Source organism: Desmodus rotundus, chromosome 7 (genome assembly GCF_022682495.2).
Source record: "Desmodus rotundus isolate HL8 chromosome 7, HLdesRot8A.1, whole genome shotgun sequence".
Lineage (NCBI taxonomy): Eukaryota > Metazoa > Chordata > Mammalia > Chiroptera > Phyllostomidae > Desmodus > Desmodus rotundus.
In genome coordinates this window covers 15,603,892-15,627,872 of record NC_071393.1, presented here as the reverse complement: position 1 = coordinate 15,627,872, position 23,981 = coordinate 15,603,892, and the positions used below count along the sequence as shown (strand labels likewise).

The 23,981-nt window shown below is 35.1% G+C and overlaps 1 protein-coding gene across 7 annotated transcripts in view; it reads left to right on the top strand.

Moving 5' to 3' along the window:
* The window catches only part of MTMR3 (myotubularin related protein 3), a 115,964-nt gene that overhangs the window by 25,301 nt on the left and 66,682 nt on the right, over positions 1–23,981 (top strand). Inside the window, exon 1 of one of the 7 annotated variants that reach the window (XM_053928765.1) lies at positions 7,185–7,262. The exons of the other annotated variants lie outside the window; for them this stretch is intronic. The gene's annotated coding sequence lies outside the window, so the exon portion shown is untranslated. Of the gene's footprint in view, positions 1–7,184; positions 7,263–23,981 lie in introns of those variants that run through there. 7 annotated transcript variants of the gene reach the window in all.

The following is a 23,981-nucleotide window of genomic DNA, read 5'->3' as shown; positions in this document are numbered from 1 at the left end:
TTTAAACTAAAGCCATTTTTAAAAAAGGTTTTATTTATATTATTTATAGAGAGAGGAAAGGAGGGAGAAAGAGGAGAGAAACATCAATGTAAGAGAGGAGCATTGGTAGGTTGCCTCTTGTACACAGATTGACCTGGGACTGGACCTGCAAACAGGCAGGTGCCCTGACCAGGGATCGAACTGGTGACCTTTTGCTTTGCCATACGACCCACAACCAACTGAGCTACACTTGTCAGTGCATAAAGGCATTTGATAGTCAACAGACACAGAAAGAAGTCTTCTTGGAGCTTCCCTTATCTCTCTAAGGGCAGAAACTTTTGGTAATAAGGCTATGAAGAATCCAGGAAAATTTTATGGCCATGAAGAAAAAAAACGGATAACACTCACATCTGCATAAACAAGTGTTATCACAAACTTATCTCCCGTTTATTCCCCTAGAAACCCATTTGTTCTTCTCATAGAAGTCTTTTCACCTTCTCTAATACTAAGTTAGGTATATAACCTCCATCTTTAGCTGTTTAGAGAGCCACTACTTTTGTGCAGCCATATGCGCAGGAACATCCCCTTACCCAGCCCACCCCACCTTAATCCATTAGTTTCAGTTTAATTCTCAGGCCAATATTGAGCCTAAGAGAGTAGAGAAAAAGTTTGTCCTTCCCAGAACTATTTATTCCATCTGTTATTTCTTTCTTTTTTGCCCTTTTTTGGATTAAGTATTTGTAATATTTACTCTCCTATATTAGCACATTAACTGTACTTATTTTTTTTTGTTTTCTAGTTGTATTATGGTTTACAGGAAGCATTTTAACTTATCACAGCCTGCCTTCAAATAATATTATAATACCACTTGATGTATACCTCCATTTCCCCCTCCTCTTGTCCTTTGTGCTGTTGTCATACTTTTTTTTTTTTAAGATTTTATTCATTTGTGGAGAGAAGGGATGAGAAGGAGAAAGAAAGGGAGAGAAACATCTACGTGTGGTTGCCTCTCGTGCACCCCCCATGGGGGACCTGGCCCGGAACCCAGGCATATGCCCTGACTAGGAATCGGACTGGCGACACAGTGGTTCGCAGACTGTGCTCAATCCACTGAGCCGCACCAGCTAGGGCTGTCATACTTTTTATATAAGTTGTAAAACCCATAATTCATTTTTGCTATTTTGCTTTAAACAGTCAATTTATCTTTTTAAAGAGGAAAAGATATTTTGTATTTATCCAAATGTTTTGTAGGCTTACTTTTATTTAAAGCTTTGTTAGGGTAGGTCAAGAGAGGAGCCCTTTCCCTTAGGGCTAGTTTAGTTCTGCTTATCAGGTTTCAACTGAATGCTCTGAGTATTCCTGCGTCAACTCTGATGGTGATTATGTTTATAGTTCCCAAATAGTTGCTCCTTACCCAATACTGCTGCTTTGTCCATCCTTGCAGAATCTCACCATATGCATGTACATACAGCTTAGTTTAGTAAAGATGCAAGGATGCCCCAGAAATTACTGCTGCTTCGGCCTCTGGAAGTCACATTTGCATTTCTGATTGGGTTTCTACTCTGTTTGCATTCCTCTTTTTTGGCTTGGGTGTGGAAAGTGCTTTGAAGCAGTCATGCATTAGGTCTCAGGTAATATTTCCCTTCTCTCAGGGATTGCAGTCCGTGCCGTCTGTTGTCCAGCATCCAAGAACTATTGTTTCATATATTGTGTCCAGTGTTCTAGTTGGTTATAGTGGGAGGTTTACTCCTAAACCAGTTACTCCATTGTGGTTGGACAAATTTTTTAGAAATGCAAGATTTTGTATGATAACTATATCATACAAAGCTATTACAGACTTTGAATAAATTAATGTATTGCATTTTGCAGGCAGCCCTTTGCAGCAGCTATCCTGAGTTAGCCAATTTCCATGTTCTAATTATTTATTACAGTTTTTATGTAAATTAAATGATTAGACTTTATAATAGGATTGTAAATAATACCCTGGATCTACTACTTTACCAGTAGCTCACTAATGCTTACAATTGGTAGCTGGAACTGTTTCACTGGACACTGTAACCACAATACTTTGAGTTTTAAGATATAATGTCACTAATTAATTATGGATTATTCTGTTCTTGTTCTATAATATCCCAACACCTTTAGTAAAGGATTTTGTATTGGCTTCCACCAGCTGGTATTCATTAGAATATAGAAATAATTAAAACAATAGGACTAGTCTCTTAAAAATCCGTTTTAACATTAGAAGATGAGAGGTGATACTTAGTGACTTTTTTTCATATGAAGGGGGCATTGAATTTTCATATTTATTGCTTAAATAAAAATTTATGTGGCCAAAGGTATCTTTTACACCTGGATCATTGTTTAGGACTAAAGATTTCAGTTTTGTTTTCTTGGTGATATTATTCTCTTCTCTACTCCTCATTACCCAAGCTAAAACCCTTCATATAAGATTTTAAAAATTGTACTGGGATTTGCATTAAAAGTTGAAACACCTACCAATGAGACTTTATAATCGTAGCATATAATTTTCACCTACTAAATTGAACCATCTTTGTTCACTGGAACAGGTCTTCATTCCAAATTTGGCATCACCCAATAAATAGTGCTAGCATTTAAATATTGACAAAAGATGTTACATAATTTCCCCTTATTTTATTGTCTTCATTACTACTAAGTAAATGATAGAAGGTTATAAAAATATTAGGCATCTATTTAATACCTGTTTTTTGCTTTCCTTTTATAGCTTTTATGTCTTGGTAAAAAGTCACTTTAGAGGTAAATTGGTATACTTTGTCCATGACATATGAGTTCTGTCCAGAGAAAGTCCAGACATTGTTAACAGAACAAGAACGGTTTGTGCAACATCGATGTAAACTGGCAGACAAGGAGAGTGGACTGGAATGCACATGCATGAACAAAGACGACTTCACTGTGCTAATCAGTGGGGGCAGTAGATGCCATTGAGTGAGGATGTGTACTGTGTGGTCATCGCATTCAAAATGACTGAGCGAGTACAGCAATGAACCTGCATCAGATTTGGTGTTAAGCTTGAACATTCCTCTAAAGAACTGTTGGGATGACATAGAAGGCTGAAGCTATGGGCAGCTGGTGATTGGCAGCTTCATACAACAACACGCCCACTCAGGCATCATGTCCCATGCAGAGTTTTTTGGTGAAACTTCAAATCGCTCAGGTGATTTAGCCCCACCTAGAGCCCATAATTGGTACCCTGCGACTTCTGGCTTTTCCCAAAACTAAAATCACCTTTGAAAGGGAAGAGATTTCAGACTGTCGATGAGTTTCAGGAAAATATGACAGGGCAGCTGTTGGTGATTGGGAGAACTGTGTGAGGTCCCAAGGTGCCTACTTTGAAGAGAACTGAGGTGTCATTGTCCTTTGTGTAATGTGTCTTGTATCTTCTTTAATAAACGTCTCTACTTTTAATATTACATGGCTGGATACCCTCTGGACAGATATTGTATATGGATAAGTAGCATGAAGATTTTATGAGTAAACAATATTTGCTAACAGATTAAATTTTTCTTTTTTACAGAAAAGTTGAAGCTTATTTATCTTGAAATTGTAAAATACTTTTTCCCATTTGAAATCATCCAGTGTCTTAATGCTACTAGTGCAGAAAGTTTGTGTTTCAGTTAGAAAAGATAAGTAATTGCTTATCTGGCATGAGATTTATCTGGAAGGGAGGGAAGTGTTGGGAGCATGATATATACTTACGCTGTTTGGAACTTTATACATAACTATTTCTTTTGTACACTAATCTCCCAGTGTATGTCAGAATAAGGTTTTACTTCTTAATGTACTGAAAAATAAGTCCATGATGTTAAGCAAGCATCTCTAAGTTGGTCATACAATTGAAAATAACTTCTACATATTCTAATTAACTTTGAACTTTAAGCAGGTTGGAGCTCTCTGAAGCATTTCCTCTGCCTTGAGACATCTTCCTCTTTCATGTCTTTGCCTGTTCCTTTGATAGAATTTGCTTAGGCTTATTAATACAATAAATATTTTACCAACTGCTGCTTATTTATTAGGCACTGTTATGCCCTAGGCCTTCTGGATAGAGTGATAAACAAGATCATATGGTCTCTAATCTCATTCAGTTTATAGCCTATAAAGGAAAAGGAATAGGCATAGGAGTTGGGGAATTACTCATATGTAAGTTTTTATTTTTTATTTTTAAAGATTTTATTTATTTATTTTTAGACAGAGGGGAAGGGAGGGAGACAGAGCGGGAGAGAGAATGTGTGGTTGCCTTTCAAGCACCCCCAAATGGGGACCTGGCCTGCAACCCAGGCATGTGCCCTGACTGGGAATCAAACCAGCCACCCATTGGTTCACAGGTTGGTGCTCAGTCCACTGAGCCACACCAGCCAGGGCATATGTAAGTTTTTATTTTTTTGACTCAAGTAAGTAAAATTTTGGAGGGTTAAGATATCCTTCTGCTTTCTTTTGGTACACTGGAGGTTTTACCAGAATCTGTCTGAAAATTCTCAGTCAACTGTTAATTTAAAACAAATATATCATTTGTTAAGGGTAAAGGGAATTTTAACCAAACAAAATTTTATTTGTTGTGGATCGTAACAGGTAGAGGTACACAGTATTATTTGTCTTTAAGAATACAGAGAAAGGATTGTTTCTTTGTATGGTTAATTGAATTGTCTTCTTTCCTCTCCACAAGAGACATTTTAGTATCAGGCTAAAATCCACAATTAAAGCTCTTAATTTGGGGGGAAAATATCATATGACTGACTACATAGTTTTGCTAGTAGTCACTGGATCGTTGTTTCCTTATTTTATCCTTCCTGTCCTCATTTTTTCTGGGGGGGAAATAGTTTTCTCTAGGCCCCACCTCTTCTTAATTCTTCAGCAGGGCACTTTTTTAAGAAAATATTTTATTTATTTATTTTTAGAGAGAGGGGAAGGGAGGGAGAAAGAGAAGGAGAGAAACATCCGTGTGTGAGAGAAACATGGGTCAGTTGCCTCTCAAGTGTGCCCCAACTGGGGACTGAACCCACAAGCAGCCATATGCCCTGACGGGGAATCGTACCCGTGACCTTTTGTTTTGTGGGACAACCCCCAACCAACTGAGCCACACCCAGTTGGCACATTTTTATTCTTTATGCCAAAAATGTACATACTTAAGAGTAACTGACATGTCTGTCTTGCCATGGATTTCTCACTGACACATTTGGTGAAATGTTTTAAAGTGTCCAATTTTATATACATTGCAAACAAAAGCTAGCCATGAAGAGAAAAAAGGAAAGTTTTTCACCAAGGGGTTAATAAAATTATTGTGGTTAAACAATGATAATATGTCCAATAAGACATTTAGCTCTTGAAATTTAGTTAGTATTTCTGGACTATTAATTATATTTACCTTTAGGCATTTTTCTAGTCTTGGTTTTAATCTGTAGGAAATATTTTTCTAGATTAAACTCAACCCAGTATAATTATGTTTACAATATACTTCAGATATTTAACTTCATTTAGGATACTGGTTGATGACTTTATATGTGCACTTTATTTTACTTGTGCTTCTGTTTACTACTCTTCTAAGATTTAAGTAATTTGCTTCAAAAATTTTAATCAGATAATTCAGTAACTCATTCATTATTCTTTATTAGCCAAAAAAATTATTAGATCATGGCATATTGTTCGAAGTGACTCATTTCAGCTAATTAAACCATCTATAATAGTCAAGAGAAAAGAACATTTTGTGGAGTTTTATTATATAAAAGTAGCCCATCAGGAAATTGATGGCTAAGATTAAGACTTTAGGAATGAACGAGGTACTTAAGCTGAAGTCTGGATATGGGACTTTACTAAAGAGTATCTTGTTAAATTTGTGTGTGTGCTCAGTTTTGGTGTCTACTGGTATTTAGAACACATATTTGAGTGTTGTGTTTTAATCATTGGCATATTTGTATCTTGCATCTACATAACAAAAGAAATGACTGATATTTAAACTTTTTGAATGGGAGGAAAAGAGTCTTAGAGGCAAAGGAAATCATGTCAAGACCAGTGTTGTATGTGTCATATGGATAAATCTTTTTTAAAAAATCTTATTGTACTATAAATGATTCTCTAGAGTAGAAATAGTTTGTTTTGATATAAAACATAGATATAAATCACATGTGGCCTAAAATATTGGTGCTGACCAAATGCCAAAGCTAAACCTTGTGAATTTTGCTTCTAATTTATTTATTTATTCATGTTTGCTTTTTTGTATTCTTGTTTGAAGATATATGAGTGACTTTTAATTTTTTCAGGTTTTACTAAATAATGCTTTTAAACTTATTTTATTTTATTTATTTATAGAGCGAGGGGAAGGGAGGGAGAAAGAAAGGGAGAGAAACATCAATGTGTAGTTGCCACTCATGGCTCCCCTGCCTGGGGACGTGGCCTGCAACCCAGGCATGTGACCTGACTGGGAATCAGACTGGTGACCCTTTGCTTCACAGGCTGGCACTCAGTCCACTGAGCCACACCAGCCAGGTCTAAATATTGCTTATTTTAAAGATTTAAAAATTACCAATTTAATGTCAGCTGTAACAAAAACTACAGCATTTTTGGGTGTGTGTGTGTCCTCTTGTAGTGCTACAGTGTTTTAATGAACATTCTGTTAATTTTTTTTTGGAAATTCCTCTTTGGGCACTTAGGATTTTTAATTTTATTATTAAATGTATTGTTTATTTTCTGAAATTCTTACTTTGCTTCTTTTACTTTATGTATGCACACACACATATGTAAAATTTCATTGTGGTAAAATACGTAACATGAAATTTACCATTTTAAGTGCATAGTTCTGTGGCACTAAGTACATTCACATTGTTGTGCATCTGTTGCCACTCTCCATCTCCAGAGCTTTTTCATCTTCCCCAACTGAAACTCTGACCCATTAAACACTAATTCCCCACCCATGCCTCTCCCTCTGCCCTAGCAACCGCCATTCTACTTTCTGTCTCTGAATTTGACTATTCTAAGTGCCCCGTATAAGTGGACTTATATGTTCTTTTGTGACTGTCCTATTTCTTTTAAGCACAGTGCCATCGGTCCACCTGTGTTGTGGCATGTGTGAGAATTTCCTTCCTTGTAAGGCTGGATAATACTTTATTATATATATATGTACACCACATTTTATTTATCCATTCATCCCTTGACAGACACTTGGGATGCTTCCACCTTTTGGCTGTTTGTGAATAATGCTGCTATGAACATGGGTATACAAATACCTGTTCAAGTCCCTGCTTTCAGTTTTGGTGAGTATAGACCCAGAAGTGGAATTGCAGGATCATATGGTAATTTTATGTTTAATTTTTTTAGGATTTGCCATACTGTTTTCTACAGTGGCTGCTCCATTTTACATTCCCACCGGCTTTTCTTCACACCTAGACAATCCTTTATTCTTTTCTTTCTTTTGTTACGTTTTTAAACAATAGTCATTTTAATGGATGTGAAGTAGTATCTCATTGTGGATTTCATTTTCATTACCCCAATGACTAATGTTGTTGAGTATCTTTTCACGTGCTTATTAGGTATTTGTATATCTTTGGAGAAATGTCTATTCAGATCCATTGCCCATTTTAAAAAAATTATTGATTTTAGAGAGAGAGAGGAAAAGAGAGACAGACATCCATTTGTTATTCCACTTATTTATGCATTTCATTCATTGGTTGATTCTTGTAAGTTTCTTGACCAAGGATTGAACCTGCAACCTTGACATATTGGGAAGATGCTCTAACCCGTTGAACTACCTGGCCAGGGCCAATTGCTCATTTATTAATTTATTATTTTTAAATTAACTGTTAGAGTGTTTTTAAAATATATTCTGAATACAAGTCACTTATCAAATATATAGTTTGCAAAAACTTTCTCTTGTGGATTATCTTCTCACTTTCTTGATGGTTTCATTTGAAGCACAGATATGCTTTATTTTGGTGAAATTGCATTTATCTGCTTCCTCTTTGATGACTTACGGTTTTTTGTTTTTTTTTAAATATTTTTAAAATTTATTTTTAGAGAGAAGGAAAGGGAGGGAGAGAGGATGAGAAATACCAATCAGTTGCTTCTCTTAGGAATGCCCAGAACCCCTTCCAAGACCAAACCTGCAACCCAGATAGGTATGCTGACCAGGGATGGAACTGGCAACCTTTAGCATTGTGAGATGACGCCCACCCAACTGAGCCACATCAGTCAGGGTTGCATCAGTCAGGGTTGTTTTAGTTTTCTATCTAAGAAATCATTGCATAAGTAATGAAGGCACACTCCTAAGCTTTCTTGTAAAAGTTTTATAGTTTTAGCTCTTACATTTAGTCTTGATCCATTTTGAGTTCATTTTTTGCATGTGGTATGAGTTAGCATTCCAACTTTGATCTTTTGTATGTGGATATTTACGTGTTCCACCTCCATTTGTTGAAAAAATTTTTCTTTCCCCATTGACTTGTCCTGGCACCCTTTTCAAAAATCAGCCGATCATATGTCAGGGTTTATTTGTGGACTCTTACTCCATTAATCTGTATGTTTATTCTTTTGTTAGTACCACATTGTCTTGATTACTAAAGCTTTTCTCTAAGTCTTGAAATTGAGAGTGCAAATTCTTTAACTTTTTTTCCCCCCAGATTATTCTGAGTTCCTTGCATTTCCTTTTGAGTGTTAGGATCAGCTTGTTAATGTACGCAAAAAAATCAACTGATATTTTTATAGTGATTGTATTTAGTCTGTAGATCAGTTCCTGGGTAGTATTACTATCTTAACAAATTAAATCTTTTGCTCCATGAATATGGGATGTCTTTCCATTTGCCTTAGGTCTTCTTTAATGTCCTCAAACAATTTTATTTGTCATTTTCAATTTTTTTTGTTTTAAATTCTTATTTTTTCATATTTTTCCTAGATTTTGAAGTTTATTAGAGGGTAATGTTATTCTTCCTTAATGATAGTAGTTTATTAGAAAAGAAAATTTTAAGTATTGATGGGTTTTCCAAATCAGTGTGCAAAATAGCATATGCAGTAGGCACAGTAATATTTCTTGGAAATGCTAATAATATTTCTCAGGTCACACTATTTACAGGTGGAAATGTGTTGCATTGGTTTCTTGTTTGGATCATTTCCTTCCAAAATAAAATTTCAGTACACAAATAAGTGAATAAATTCTCTTGGAGAATACCAGAATATTAAAGATAAGGCTAAAATTCCTTTAACCCATCGTTTTCATTTTTTTTTCTTATTCTCTCTATAGTTAATCACTATGTAATTAGTTTTGTTTATTTTCCTTCTAGGCTTTTTTCCTCATGCCTTTGTATGTATATGTACCCTTAAATAATACAAGGTTTGTCCAGAAGGTATATAGCCATGTAATATGAAAAATAGAGACATTTATTGAAGAAGATACAAGTTAAAAGAAGCATTGTACTGAGGACAGTGATGCCTCGGTCCCCTTTAAAGTAGGTACCTTGGGACCTCACACAGTTACCCCAATTGCCACCAGCTACCCTCTAATATTTTCCTAAATCTCATTGATGGTGTGAAATCTCTTCCCTTTTAAAGGCGATTTTAATTTTGGGAAAATCCAGAAGTCTCAGGGTGCCAAACTGGGTTGTAGCAGGGCTGAATCCCTGGGTGATTTGATGTTTCACCAAAAAACTGCATAAGATGTGATGTGCTAGTGGGCATATTGTCATGATGAAGCTGCCCATAGCTATGACCTTCTCAATGATCCCAAGAGTTTCTGCAGAGGAATGTTCAAGCTTAATGCAAAATGTGATGCAGATTCATTGCTCTCCTTACTCAGTCATTTTGAATAGATGGCCACACAGTACACATCTCACTCAACAGTGTCTACCACCCCCACTGACTAGTACAGTGACGCTGTCACTGTTCACGCATGTGCATTCCAGTCCACTCTCCTTGGCTGCTAGTTTCACCGATGTTGCACAAACTGTTCTCGTTCTATTAACAATGTCTGGATTTTCTCTAGACAGTCTTCATATATGTGGTTCATTTTTAAATTTTTTTAATTGAATTTATTGGGGTTACATTGGTCAGTAAAATTATATAGGTTTCATGTGTACAATTCTACAGTACATCATCTGCACATGGCATTGTGTGCGTGCTATCCAAAGTCTAAGTCTCCTTCCATCACCATTTATCCCCTCTCTCACCTGCCCCCACTCCCTGACTGGGAATCAAACCAGGGAACTTTTGCTTTGTGGGACAGCGCCCAACCCCCTGAGCCACACCAGTCAGGGCCATAGTTATAGTTTTAACATACTGCCAAAATACTCTTCAAAGTAGATGTAACAATTTTCCTTATACCAAAAGTATACGTGCAAGTAGTTATTTTCCAGACTCATTCCATTATTTGAAATTAAACAGTATCTTACTTTCTGTAATCTTAAGTATCGAAAATTGTTATTGTTTCAGTTTGTATTTTCCTGATTATTTATGAGGTTGAGCGTATTTTTATATTATATCATGAACATTTGCATTTCTTATGTTGTTTCCCAATATCATTTGTCCTTTGTTTGTTTGTTACCTCTCATGGATTATAAGAGGTTATATGCTCCGTTCCTTTTAGATTATCTTAAGATAGCTTTAGGAAAGCGTAGGTTTGTTATTGTCTTAGGCTTGTAATTTTTAAAAGTATCTCTAATACTTAAAAGGAAGGTTCATATTTTGACTGAAATGCTTATAGCATTGAGCAAGAGGTTAAGGAGTGGGAGTGGTGTGTGGAGAGTAGGACCAAGTCATTTCGGAAGGCACCTATACAAATAGCCTTTTAATCTTTCAATATCAGTAATTTTTTCCTTAGCATTTGATTTTCCAGTCATTATTAAAAGGCTAAATTGCGTGTATATTTTTTCAGTCAACTTTAAGATATAACAGAATTGACCTAGTGTAATTTGACAACTGTATATACTTACAAAATCACTACTGCATTCCCTAGTCCCAGCACACCACTGATATGATGTCTGTCACTATAGATCAGTTTTTGCCTATTACAGAACTTAATAAAAATGATTATACCCAGACCTTTTATGTAGACTTCTGAGTTTATGATTATATTTAGTTTGTTATTAAGAAAGTGAACTTTAAAAATGATTAACTTTTAAGTGTTGTTGGCTAAAAAATCTTGAATTTATTTAGAGTTGAAAGTGCTTTCTGAATGGTAACTTGGAAACTCTACTGTTTAGAAAAAAAAATTTGTTTTAAATTCTGCAGTGGAAATACTGACACAACAAGGTTAACAGTACTTGCATCTCTGAAATGAGATATAGCCCCATGGAAGGAAGATAGCAGTAGCTGATCTACCCCTATCTGTTTCCATACTTGCTTCTTAAATGTTAGTTTCATTGTACTGTTTACCTTTACATACATTGATTTTGGTTTATATTGTCCTGTACATGTAGACATTGTTTTGAATAAAAGACAACATCCAAAGTGATACAGTGTTTAGTTTTTGCCAAAGCTATGTTAAAAAAAAAGAATTTTACATTTCTGTAGCTTCCTTAAAAGGGGAAAAAAAGCCTTTCCATGTATTTTATTTTTTTGAATTGGATTAAGACAGTAGAGGGGAGTGTGTCTAATCTGATTTCTAGCCTTTTTGCAAGACAGTATTAAAGATTCGTCAAGATTTTATGTTATTAGGTGGGAGCTTCTGACAGCCAGCTCTTCTTTCTGCTTTGCATGTGCCTTGATCTCATTGCACACCTTCTACTCAAAGCTCTGAAGTGGTTATTCTTTTAAAAAATGCCCATCTCAGTGGTATAGTTATGGTAATCAAGATTACAGGGACTGGTTATAAATCTTGAGTGCCAGTGTAATCTATGTCAGCCTGTTGAATTGTAGGTTTTGGACTTGAATTGAGAACTTCTCTGTTCTCTGAAAGTACTTTCTGTTTAATTCTTTTTTTAAATTGAGATATAATATTCATATAATAGTGCAGTAGTCTTAAATTAAATCTTGATAACTTTATATATGTATTTATAGACCCATGCAACTATACCCAAATTAAGATAAAAACATTTATATTTTGTGTCACTATAATGCCTTTGATTTTAGTTTCATAGTATAAGTTATTTTTAAAATGTTTTTGTTTTGGTTTGTTTCTGAATTTAATGGAGCACTGGAATGGCATACCTACCCTATTAGTAAAATTATAATTAGATTGCTTGGAAGGTTTGTTAGTGAGCAAGGTGAATTGCATAATTTAGATAACTAATAATATTGTTCTAGGTAGTCTTATGCAGCCTTCCTCTTAGTCAGAATATACTTTACCTGGGACTAGTGTACAATTTACTGTTTAATTTGGATTTTTAAATAAGGAAAATATAGAGTAATAATATAATGAATGTTCATGTACTAACAGACTAATTTAACAATATAAACCTTTTGTCATGCTTTTGGCAGATTTTAAAGAAGGTTTTTGCCCTGACATAATTTAAGATTTAATAACAGAAATAATACAAGGAACTTACCATTGTCCTTCACCAGTTGTTTACAGTTTGTTTCATATGTTTTATTCTCCATTTTTTTTCTGAATTATTTGAGAGTAAGTTGGAGGAACTGTGACCCTTTGCCTTAAAATACTTTAGCTTATTTCTTAAGAATAAGGTAAGGACATTCTCTTATATAACCACAGAGCAATCCTTTGTGGGTTTTTATAGTTTAATTTTGAGGATCATTTTATATCTAAGTTCTTAGATATACCTCATAGTTGGTAAATATTTCACATTGCTTCAGATTCCTGTATGATCAGAATTCTCAGTATGCTTTTAAGCTTCTTAACTAAATGCATATATATCAGTAGTTTGTTTCACTATTGGTCAAGACATTTTGAAATTCGAGAATTAAAATGCATCTTGCTGACTTCTGCTTATATTTCATTGGGCTGTTGTCACCAGGTATTACAGAATCTTCATATAATTTTTGAACAAAGAGGCACTAATTGGACTTTAGTCTGTCAGTGTTCTTTGTACATTGATACTGTAAAGTCTCAAGTTGATCCTGTTCACCCAACAGAGCAATTTTAGTTGTCCCTTATCACCACCTTCTGCAGGGATGATAATACTTAATGCTTGTCCAAGCAACATTTATTCTCCTACCTGTTCTCCCTGTAAGAGTACACATTTTTAGGGCAATTGATTTATCGATAGAGACATTTATATTATGTATACTAACTCTAGAAGTGAGTGAATTTTCTTGTGAAAATTAAACTCAGGACGCTAAAATTCTTTGTACACATCTAATCAAATGAGCAACTGTCCATATTGGAGTAATAAAAGAAGGTGGGTTTTCCTTATGCCCTGATTGTGTATTCTAGAGCCCAATTTTTCTCGTAACATCTGGAGTTTTCTTTTGTTATATTTGCATTTTAATGTAAAATTTATACTTCTTCCTTAGTATCTAAGCTTTAGTACTTTATTATACATTATCATGTTTGCAGAATTTGAAAAGATCCTACTACTGTTTTAGGGGAAAACTGTCATAGTGAGGTATCCACTCTAGCCTGGTATTTTAGAATCTAGAAATGTAATAGTTTTTTGACCTTGGGCAGTTTACTTAATCCTTGAGAGACGTGGAGTCCCCACTGTGAAATGAGCTAATTAATACCTATCTCAACAGTCCTATGAAGATTAAATGAGATAATGTGTAAAAAATACATATCTCAGTGATTAGCTCATAGTTCAGTAAATATTAGCTTTTAAATATAAAGATAATGATATTTCTTCACAGTTTGGTTTTGTTTAACAAAATATTTAAGTATCCTTTTAGACTAGTTTTACTAAGCCCATATTCTATTGTAGTACTCAATACTCTGGGTGCAGTATTTTAACTGTTCTCTTGTGAACTGAGTAATAGATTTCTTAAGACTTTTTAAGAGTTTTTAAATGTATATATACAACTGATCCTTGAATAACATGGGTTTGAATGGTATGGGTCCACTTACACATGGATTTTTTTCAATAATTATATTGGAAAAATTTTTGGAGATTTTCAACAATTTGAAACAACTCATAGACAAACTATGATTTTCTTAAAAATATATTACTTTCTCTAGCTTATTGTATTGTAAGAATATAACATATAATATATGTAGCATACAAAATATGTGTATGTGCTATCAGTAAATGTTCCAGTCGACAGAAAGTGGTTAATAAAGTCTTTGGGGAGTCAAAAAAGTTACATGCAGATTTTCAACTGCATTGGGGATCAGAGCCCTACCCCTCACACTGTCTGTCCATGGCTCAATTGTACTGGTTTGTTCTCCAATAATCCTGTGAGGTTGTTTGGTCAGAGGAGATAATTATATTTCTTTTCAGAGCTCAAGAAACATACCTAGAGAGTGTGTGGTTTAACTAGCTACTGGTATATAACAGGGCATTTATTAGCTAACATGTATGTGATTACTAAGTGCCAGGTATACTTCTAATTGCTTTTGTGTATGACCTCACTTAATCCTTATAACAATAACACTATGAGATATTGTTGCTATCCGAAGCATGGTAATGACAAGTGAACTGCTCAAGATTACAAAACTAATGCCTTAATTAGCTTTTGAGGAAAGGTCAGGCTGACTCTAAAGCCTTGCAAGAATGCCTAAAAAGTAACACACTTTAAAAATGCTGATGTAGCCCTGGCTGGTGTAGCTCGGTGGATTGAGTGCTGGCCTGTGAACCAAGGGGTCACCAGTTCGATTCCCAGTCAGGGCACATGCCTGGGTTACAGGCCAGGTCCCCAGTGGGGGGCATGCAGGAGGCAACCACACGTTAATGTTTTTTTCCTTCTCTCCTCCCTTCCTTCCCCTCTGTCTAAAAATAATAAAATCTTTTAAAAATATATAAAATTTTTTTAAATAAAATTAAAAACATAACCATCTTAAAACTTATGTAAAAATAAGGGAGACCATATTTTTCAATATTGTAGTTATATATCCTATTCAAGAAATTAACTCAGAAAACTGTAAAGAAAAGCAAATTTGGGGGAATAAGGAAAAATACAGAGAATTTACCAAAGCAAATAAATGACTATTAAATTGAAAACTTGGTGCCAACTAAATAATGTTCTACTACAGATTATTATTATTAAATAATAACATTAGCCCTGGCTGGTGTGGCTCTGTGGATTGAGTGCCTGGCCCGAGAACCAAAGGGTTGCAGGCTTGATTTCCAGTCTGGGCACATGCCTGGGTTGCAGGCCAAAGTCCCCAATAATGGGTGCTTGAGAGGCAATCACACATTGATGTTTTTCCCTCCCTATTTCTCCCTCCATTCCCCTCTCAAAATAAATAAAATCTTCTAAAAATATAAATAAGTAAGTAAGTAAGTAAGTAAATAAATAGTAACGTTACAGCCACTGACATTTTCTGAGGTGTTAACAAAGCAAAAAATCCATTCACTTTAAAGCTGAACATGTATTAATTATCCTCAAGCAGGGCACTGCTTTCTACCTACCGTCTTAAAGCCTCTGTATTTCAGCACTGAGACAATCTAATCTAATGGGGTAAGTCAGGAAACCAGGTTTTTAGTAAACTCCTATCCTCATCATCCTCAGAGCTGGCATCTAGTACAGGAAAAAGCTCCAGGGTAGGAAGGAAGTCGATGTGCCCTGCATTACTGGGCTGTAAGTGTGTGTTGTTATGGGTACCAACACAACAGAATAAATATAAGGGCAAGGAGGCAAAAAGTTGACCGGATAAGACAGTTTGGTCCATGTGATCAGTATATTAATGAGACTACAACTACCTAAAAGTTCCCAGGCATACCCAAATAATCTGACTTCCAAGAAAGAATTATTATGGAGCTAGGGTCATACTGTAACAAAACTGGAGATGTTAAGGAATCTTCATTTTTCTTAAATCTAACCTGGGTCCCAAATTACAACTGTAGACCACAGAATAAAAAGAGATGCAAATTTATCTCAGGGGATTTCAGAATAGATAGCTGAATTTGTCTTCAGCTTCTAAACTTCCCCCCCCCCCCCCCCCCCCCCGGAAAAGGATACAAGGGGAGAAGGAATTATTCAACCAGACAGTAAACCTAATCAGAAAGGTAAATATTCATTTGCAAAAGTCAAAATTTAAGACCAGATCTCCTGCTTTTCTTCTTTTATTCTATGCCTCACAGTTGGTGGCAGAGTGAAGGAATGTGATTTCTGCTTTTACTCTGCAGCACCACTTCAGTTTCTGTTGTTTTAAACGAAGCCTTCAAAGGGAACATTAGTATTTAAGATAAGAATTTATTGGGTTGGTCAAAAAGTTTTAGTTTTTCCCACATGATGGCTCTAGTAGTGCTTAGTTGTCTTTAACATCATTCAAAACAATTTTGTTAGACTGCATTGTGACTGTGCAGTCTAACAAATATGACATTGATACTGCATCATGTCTGTGCATTTTTAAAAAAATCTTATCAAAATTGGTTAATTTTTGTGCAGCCATTTTATTACTGAAGATGGAAGAAAATATGCAACATTTTCAGCATATTATTCTTTATTATTTCAAGAAAGGTAAAACACAACTGAAATGCAAAAAATGACTTGTGCAGTGTATAGAGAAAGTGCTGTGACTGATCAAACATGTCAAAAGTGGTTTGCGAAGTTTCTTGGTACTACTGACATTTTTGCCAAATAATTCTTTGCTGTGGGGCTGTCTATGCATTGGAAGATATTTAGCAGCACCCCTGGCCTCTACCCACTGGAAGCCAATAGTGGGAGGTGGCCAACAAAATATTCAAATCAATAAAGTTACTGTTGAAAATGAAAAATATGTGTTTTTTATGGAAAGAACTAAACGGACTTTTTGGTCAACCCAATAATATGTACATCAGATTTTTTTTTAATTTTAGGGACAGAAACATGAACGTGTGGTTGCCTCCTGCACGCCCCCCACTGGGGACCTGGCCTGTAACCCAGGCATGTGCCCTGACTGGAAATCGAACCAGCGACCCTTTTTTTGCAGGCTGTCACTCAATCCACTGGTGAATGATAGTACAACATACAATTTTTGGGTCTAATGAAGTATACATCAAAATGGATTTCGTAAACGTGCGTAAAGGGCTCTAAAATCACTGAATGATGGAATAAACTCTAAAAGGCTAGGTTTTTTTAGTTGATGATGCTTCAGTAGGTACAGACCTTTCTGAAATCTCTGTTTCTGACTTGGAACCATATATGCACTTCTGGTCATACTAAGAAAAAAATTGTTATTTAAAAAAAATTACTGATTTTTAGAAAGAGGGGAAGAGGGAGAAACATTGATTTGTTGTTCCACTTACTGATGCTTGGTTGATTCTTGTACATACCCTGACCAGGAATCAAACCTGCAACTCTGGTGTATCAGAACAATGCTGAGCTACGTGGCTAGGGCTCCTTTTCATTTTTTAAATGTTCTCTTTGATAAGCAGAGGTTCTAACAATTTTTTTAAAAAATATTTTTTTAGTGTGGGAAAATATATGTAATAGAATTTACCATTTTAACCATTTTTTAAAAGATATTCTTTCTTTTTAAAGATTTTATTTGTTTATCTTGAGAGAGAGAGAGAGAGAGAGAGAGAGAAATATCAATGTGTGGTTGCTTCTTGCATGCCCCCAACTGGGGAGCCGGCTGTAGTCCAGGCATGTGCCCTGACTGGGAATCAAACTGGTGACCCCTTGGTTCACAGTCCAGCACTCAATCCATTGAGCCACACCAGCCAGGGCCATTTTAACCATTTTTAAGTATACAGCTCAGTTGCATCAAGTGCATTTACTGTGTTATGTAACTCACTAAATCTCCAGAACTTTTTCATCATCCCAAACAGATTCTGTATACCCATTAAATAATAATCAAGCCATGTGATGTGTATAGTTTTCTTGTTACCTTTGCCACTCTTATAGTATCTTAATATAATGGTCTCCTCCACTCCATCTATTTCAAGAACTTGTCATTGTTTTGAGTAACAACTTTATTGCTTTCTGACTTGCATGTTAACGTTGCAGTAATTTTATTCCAGACCAAGTGTCCTCATTTGAAGTCGTGTTTTTGATTATGATGGGAAAAAGTCAGATTTTAGCTTGTCTTACCTCCCTACTTCCCATGAAGACGGGAAGTGGATGGAGAGATTTTGAGCTGAGTTGAACAAGGACGGTATTTGTGGTCTTCCAAATAAATTCTGTTATCCTCAGGACATCTGTAGCTTCTGGCATAGGAGGCATTATGACTTTTGGAAACTAGACATCATTCTTTTTCTTATTTCTGTGATCTTTTTAAGTTTTGCAAGCTAATGCTGATTTGTTTATTTATCCATCCCCAACCAGTAAGACCCGGTTCTCTTTTTCCAGAATCGGTTGAAGTTTCTTGAATATCCTCTTGCTCCAGAAGTCACACCGTCACAAATTAATCATTCCCATGCATTTTTCCCCCCAAGTTGTCTTTTTTTGGAAAACTTTTTGTAGTGAAATATGACACACAAAGCCCATGAGACACAAAGGTACAGCGTAGTGAATAATAAAGTCAACACTACTCGGGTGTGTAAATAGAACATCACTAGTACCCCTGAAGGTTGCCCTGGTTTCTGTTTGTTTGTTTGTTTTAAAGTAACATGTATCCCTCTCCCTCTCTTTTAGAAATAACTAACCACTGGTAACCAGTGGCCTGGGCTTTATGGTAATCACTTTCCAGCTTTCATTTGTATTGTTACCTATATATGAATTTGTAAACAGTATTTTAATTTTACTAGTTTTTGAATGGAATCAATCTGTATATATTTTCTATTTTGCTTCTTGTACATATTCCTGTATATGTGTGTTGATCTCCTTTATTTTTATTGCTGTTATTTGGTAAAATGTACTACATTTTGTCCATTTTATTGTTGGATGTTGGGATGTTGGCAGTTTGGACTGTTGAATAATGCTGCTATGAATATTCTTACACATTATGGCTGGTGCAGTATCGGTATTCTAGGGTATATACCTACGAACACAACTGCCAGGTCACAGGATATATATATATTTTCAACTTGAATGCCATGTTGTATTCCAGAATGGTTTATCATTTCACACTTTCATTAGTAGTGAATGAGAGTTCTTGTGTTCCACATCCTCATCAACACTTGATTTTGTCAGTGTTTTCAGTTCCTCCCTTTTCTTCTTGCTTGACTGATACAGGCACTAGTGGACTTTTGTTTTACATTAAACATATCCAGATTATTGAGTTTTATCTCTACCTTCATACTTTTTTCGAAGTAGCACTTAATCTTTATATTTCTCCCCTCTCACTTCATCTTTAGGCCTTTAAGAATTTATACAACTCAGTAGACGGCATAGTCCAGATTCTCTCCTGTGGAGTTATAATGCAGTCGCATGTTTATGGCAGTCTTCGCAGATTTCCATTTAAGTTTTTCAACATTCCAAACTCTTATATTTTACCTGAGAAATTTTAGGCAGTCTCATTAGATCAGAGTTGAATTGGGGAAGGAGGCACTTTAATAAGTAATAAATTATTAATTATTACTAAACAGTGCTACATGAAAGTAAAACATTTGTCTAGGGAAAATACACACAGAGCCACAAGAGAATTAATCTGGGGAAAAATCTTGTGTGTAGGAATAAATACCTGTATCATTATATGCACACATTTTAAGATTAATAAAACAAGTTCAGCTTTTTTATTGGACAAAAAATATGACCACACATATAGGATGAAAATGAATATGGATACTCTGGAGAAACAAGATGGTGTGTTGTTTTCTTTAGATGGTAGTAAAGTGACATTCATTGAGGAGCAAGTTCATTGCTAGGATTTTTAGCTAGTGTGACCAAGACAGAATACTAGATTACTAGTAAAATTATTGAATGTTAGCCAGATGATTACTTTTTTCCTGGTAAAACTTTATTTGCAGTACATCTGTACAAGCTTTTTATCACAGAATATAAAAATTAGCCTTAATTGCCATTTTCAATTGATGTCTTTCTGTTTTAAGCTCTTCTTTCGTCTTTGTTAAATAGATTTTTATTTCAGTCATCAGTGTAATGAACTCTAAATTGTGCTCATTGCTGAAATAACTTCTGTCTTTGATTTATAATAAAGGCAGATTTCTTCATAAATCCAAAGTAATTACAAGATCCAAGTTAATTTCTTTCTGGAAATGAATTGTTTAAGTATTTAAGAAAATATTTGATTACTTTTAATATTCATAAAGTGTTTTACTTATTTTTCTTCTTTGAAGTTAGACTTTTTTGAGTATAGTAAGTACTCACTTAATGTTATTGATAGGTCCTGAGACTTTAAGCGAAACAACATATAAGAAAACCAATTTTACCGCAGGATAATTCATATAAACAAAAATTACGTTCCTATGGCATCTCAATGTTTTAAGGAAATTACATTGAACAAAACAATGTAATTTGAGAACCTACTGTTATTAGTTTTAGATAACTTAGAAATTGATTTCTGTAAAAAATGGTATAGTTTGTATTATTATGAAAAATTAATATAAATGAGTATTTTTGTCAAGAAGAAATATATAAAACTAAAATCTTTAAAAATTAAACTTTTTTTCTCCTATTAAGTATGTAGTATTTAGTAGGAGTATCGTATTTTCAGTTGATACAGGAAATAGTAAATGGAATGATATGTATTTAAGTTACAGTAGTGCCATAATTCTGTCTCTTTGGTTGTTTATAAAAACCTGATGTACATTATTCAGTTATGGCATTATTAAAGAAATCAGGCTGAATGTGTAGACCATCTGATTTTGTATTTAGGACTTTTGGTTGCTGGTGAAAGAAACTGAATTAGAGCTTAAACAAATTTATGGAGGGGAAGCTTTGTTGGCCAAATACTGGAATAGCTGACATAATTGAAGAACTGTGGCAGGCAGCTTTGGGACCTTGAGGACTGGAAGTGGGGGTACAGTGTCTCAAGTATTCTACCTTTCCATGTTTCTGGGCATTGGTGTGACTCTCTCAGTCTTGTTCTGCCTCATGTCTGCATAGTCCAGTCTCTTCTTCCTTTTAGTGTCTCAGTAATACTTTCCATGGCACCCCTAGGCCAAAATAAATAGCCAACAGTTCCATTTATTAAGTGCTTAGGGCTAAACAGCTTATTTCCTAACAGTGTAGCTATTTGAAAAATTGATACATAAAGTTTGAAAGAAAACACTTAATTTCAGTATGTATTCCTGATGAATACTAAACAAATTCTTAAACCTTGTAATCAGATCAGACATTCCACTTCTGTTTACTGTTCTACATTGATTTTTACATGGTACTTTGTTTTTATAATAGGAACTGCTAAAATCCCTAATTCTTGAAGAAATGATGTCATTGAGAGGAAAGTTTTGTGAGCTAATGTCAAAGTTTATGAATGATCTCAGATAGTCACTTGTGTAGTCTGCTAATGCCACTTTGCTGTTTCCCTCAAGAACTTTAAATAGTCCTGTATTGCCTCTGTGAATTTACTGGTTATCTATTAGGAAAGAAGGAATTTGATTGGTTCCCTCTTGGATCACTTGGTTGAGGAAATAGTTTATGATTTGGTTCACCTGGATTTACTCGGCCATTCTTATGCTTAGAAGGGCATAATATTCCATTGTCTGTATATATCAGTTTACCTGTGTCCAGTCATTTAAAAATTATAAACAGTGACTAGGGGTGCTGAATACACAATACAGTGTACAGATGATTTGTTGTAGAATTATGCACCTGAAACCTGTAGAATTTTGTTAACCAGTGTCACCCCAATAAATTAAATAAAAGGAAAAAATATAAACCGCATAAATTAACATCTTGTATAAGACGAGGTCATTCCGGAAAAAGTCCAGCCATTGTTAATACAACGAGGACAGTTTGTGCAACATCAGTGTAAACTGGCAGATAAGGAGAGTAAACTGGAATGCACATGCATGAACAATGATGACTTCACTGTACTAGTCAGTGGGGGCAGTAGACGCCATTGAATGAGCATGTGTACTGTGTGATCATCGCATTCAAAATGACTGAGCGAGTAGGGCAATGAACTTGCATCAAATTTTGTGTTAAGCTTGAACATTTCTCTGCAGAAACTATTGGGATGATTCAGAAGGCCACAGCCATGGGCAACTGGTGATTGGCAACATCATCACAACAACACGCCCACTCATGCATCACATCTCATGCAGAGTTTTTTGGTTAAACATCAGATGTTGGAACATCTGAGTTTGGTGAAACTCAAATGTTGAGTAGGAAAATGACCTGTCTAGGTATCATAATCTGTCTACTAAGACAGATATAAATGTAAATAATTATAATGGTATGTAGTAGGCGTTCCAAAATAAAGCTATACTGAAAGTGCACAGTGAACTCTGCACTGAAACTTTCATAATGAAAGTAGTTTTCAACAAAAGAATTGAAGGATACACAGGATTTATCCAAATGGATAAATCGGTATGAGTAAATCAGGCAGAGGTAAAAGCAGTAACAAAAGCTCATGCATGAAAAATTTAAAAGCAGCCTCAAGTTGTTTATTCAGAATGTGAAGTTATTAAGCAGGGATGTTTTAGGGAAACTTCTGTTGATTGGGATGGGATATGCCAGCTGATGCTAAAAGAGGAATTGACCAAAATCAGTTTTGCTGTAAGTTCAGTTGTAACTGAGTTATTTTGCTTCTTAGGTAATTGAAATCTAAATAAATTTAATTCAACATGTTTGAGAACTAGTTTGCTAGACCAAAGGGTGGTGACACTGGTGGCACGGACTACAAAGATGGAAATTGAGCATTTCAAAGGATCAGTGGGAATTGGTGTCAGATTTTGTTATTAGAAATGGAGTCAAATGGTTTCTAGCCTTGAGGATCTAAGCAGACAAGATTACCAATGGAGTAGTATTAAAAAAAAAAGAAGACATGTTGGGGGATAGGGGAGGGCGACCAGGGATTCTGTTTAGGATATGTAGAGTTTGGAGGTGCTATACTGACAGTCTAGAGGAGATCTGGTACTCTGGTACTGTGCTGGCAGTGGTGGGCAGGGTTGGGAGCTCTGTGGTAGGAGCAGAAACCTTGAAGATACAGGCTTAGTCATTTGCTTGGGGGAAGGACTGCATACTGTTGCATGTAGTACTGGTCAGGTGTGCTTATGGGTTTCAAATAGGTCTTGGAAAAATAGGTCTTATGAATAAAAATGAGAGAATAAAAGCAGCCCAAGGAAAGACAGTTATGTAGCAGTTTCTATATGTAAAGGATTTGTACTAGCATGCAGTGCAGTATCACCCAAACCTCTCATTTGTGTATTACCTACATGATTTTTTGCAGTATCTGTATACCAAATGGGAATGTATCTTAAAATCAGTGGTATGTTATAGTTCAATTGGCAAGTTTTTTTCTTTCTTAGTGGTGTGTAAATTTAATGGTGCGTCTTGAATTCAGTGACATCTCAAAGTCAAAATGCAGAATATTGTTCCAATGTTCATTAGCATAAACATATAGTTTTTGTTTTTTAAAGGTATTTTTCTATGTTACCTTTAAATCATTTCAAATATTACCAATAGTAAGTATACCACACCATAGAAGCACTGATAATTGGAAAAATAACTGTATACTGTAGAATATATAGGGTTTAAGTTAGATGTTGAGTATGTATAAATTAATAGAAAAGAAAAAGTGTAACCTCTTTCCACGGTCTTTATTTTCTGTGCATTTTGGCAGATGTAAGTCCTGACTGAAAACAGACGTACAGAATGTGTGTCCAGTCATAAACCTGATGTTGACCAGAGAGCTTGAATATATGCGTTATTCCTTATGCCTCTTTCAGACATTAGTTCCTTTGGTAAACTATTTTCATTTTGGAAAATGCAGATAAATATATGAATGGTTCAGATTGACCTTGGAAATATGATATTAATAGTTATGTTCACATGCTAATTGGAAACTTGATAATTCCAATTATTTGTGTGGAATTTTTTTTCATGCTGAGTTGAATGGTATTTTAGTTTTTGATGTATAAAAATATACTTCATAATGTGCGTAGAATAGG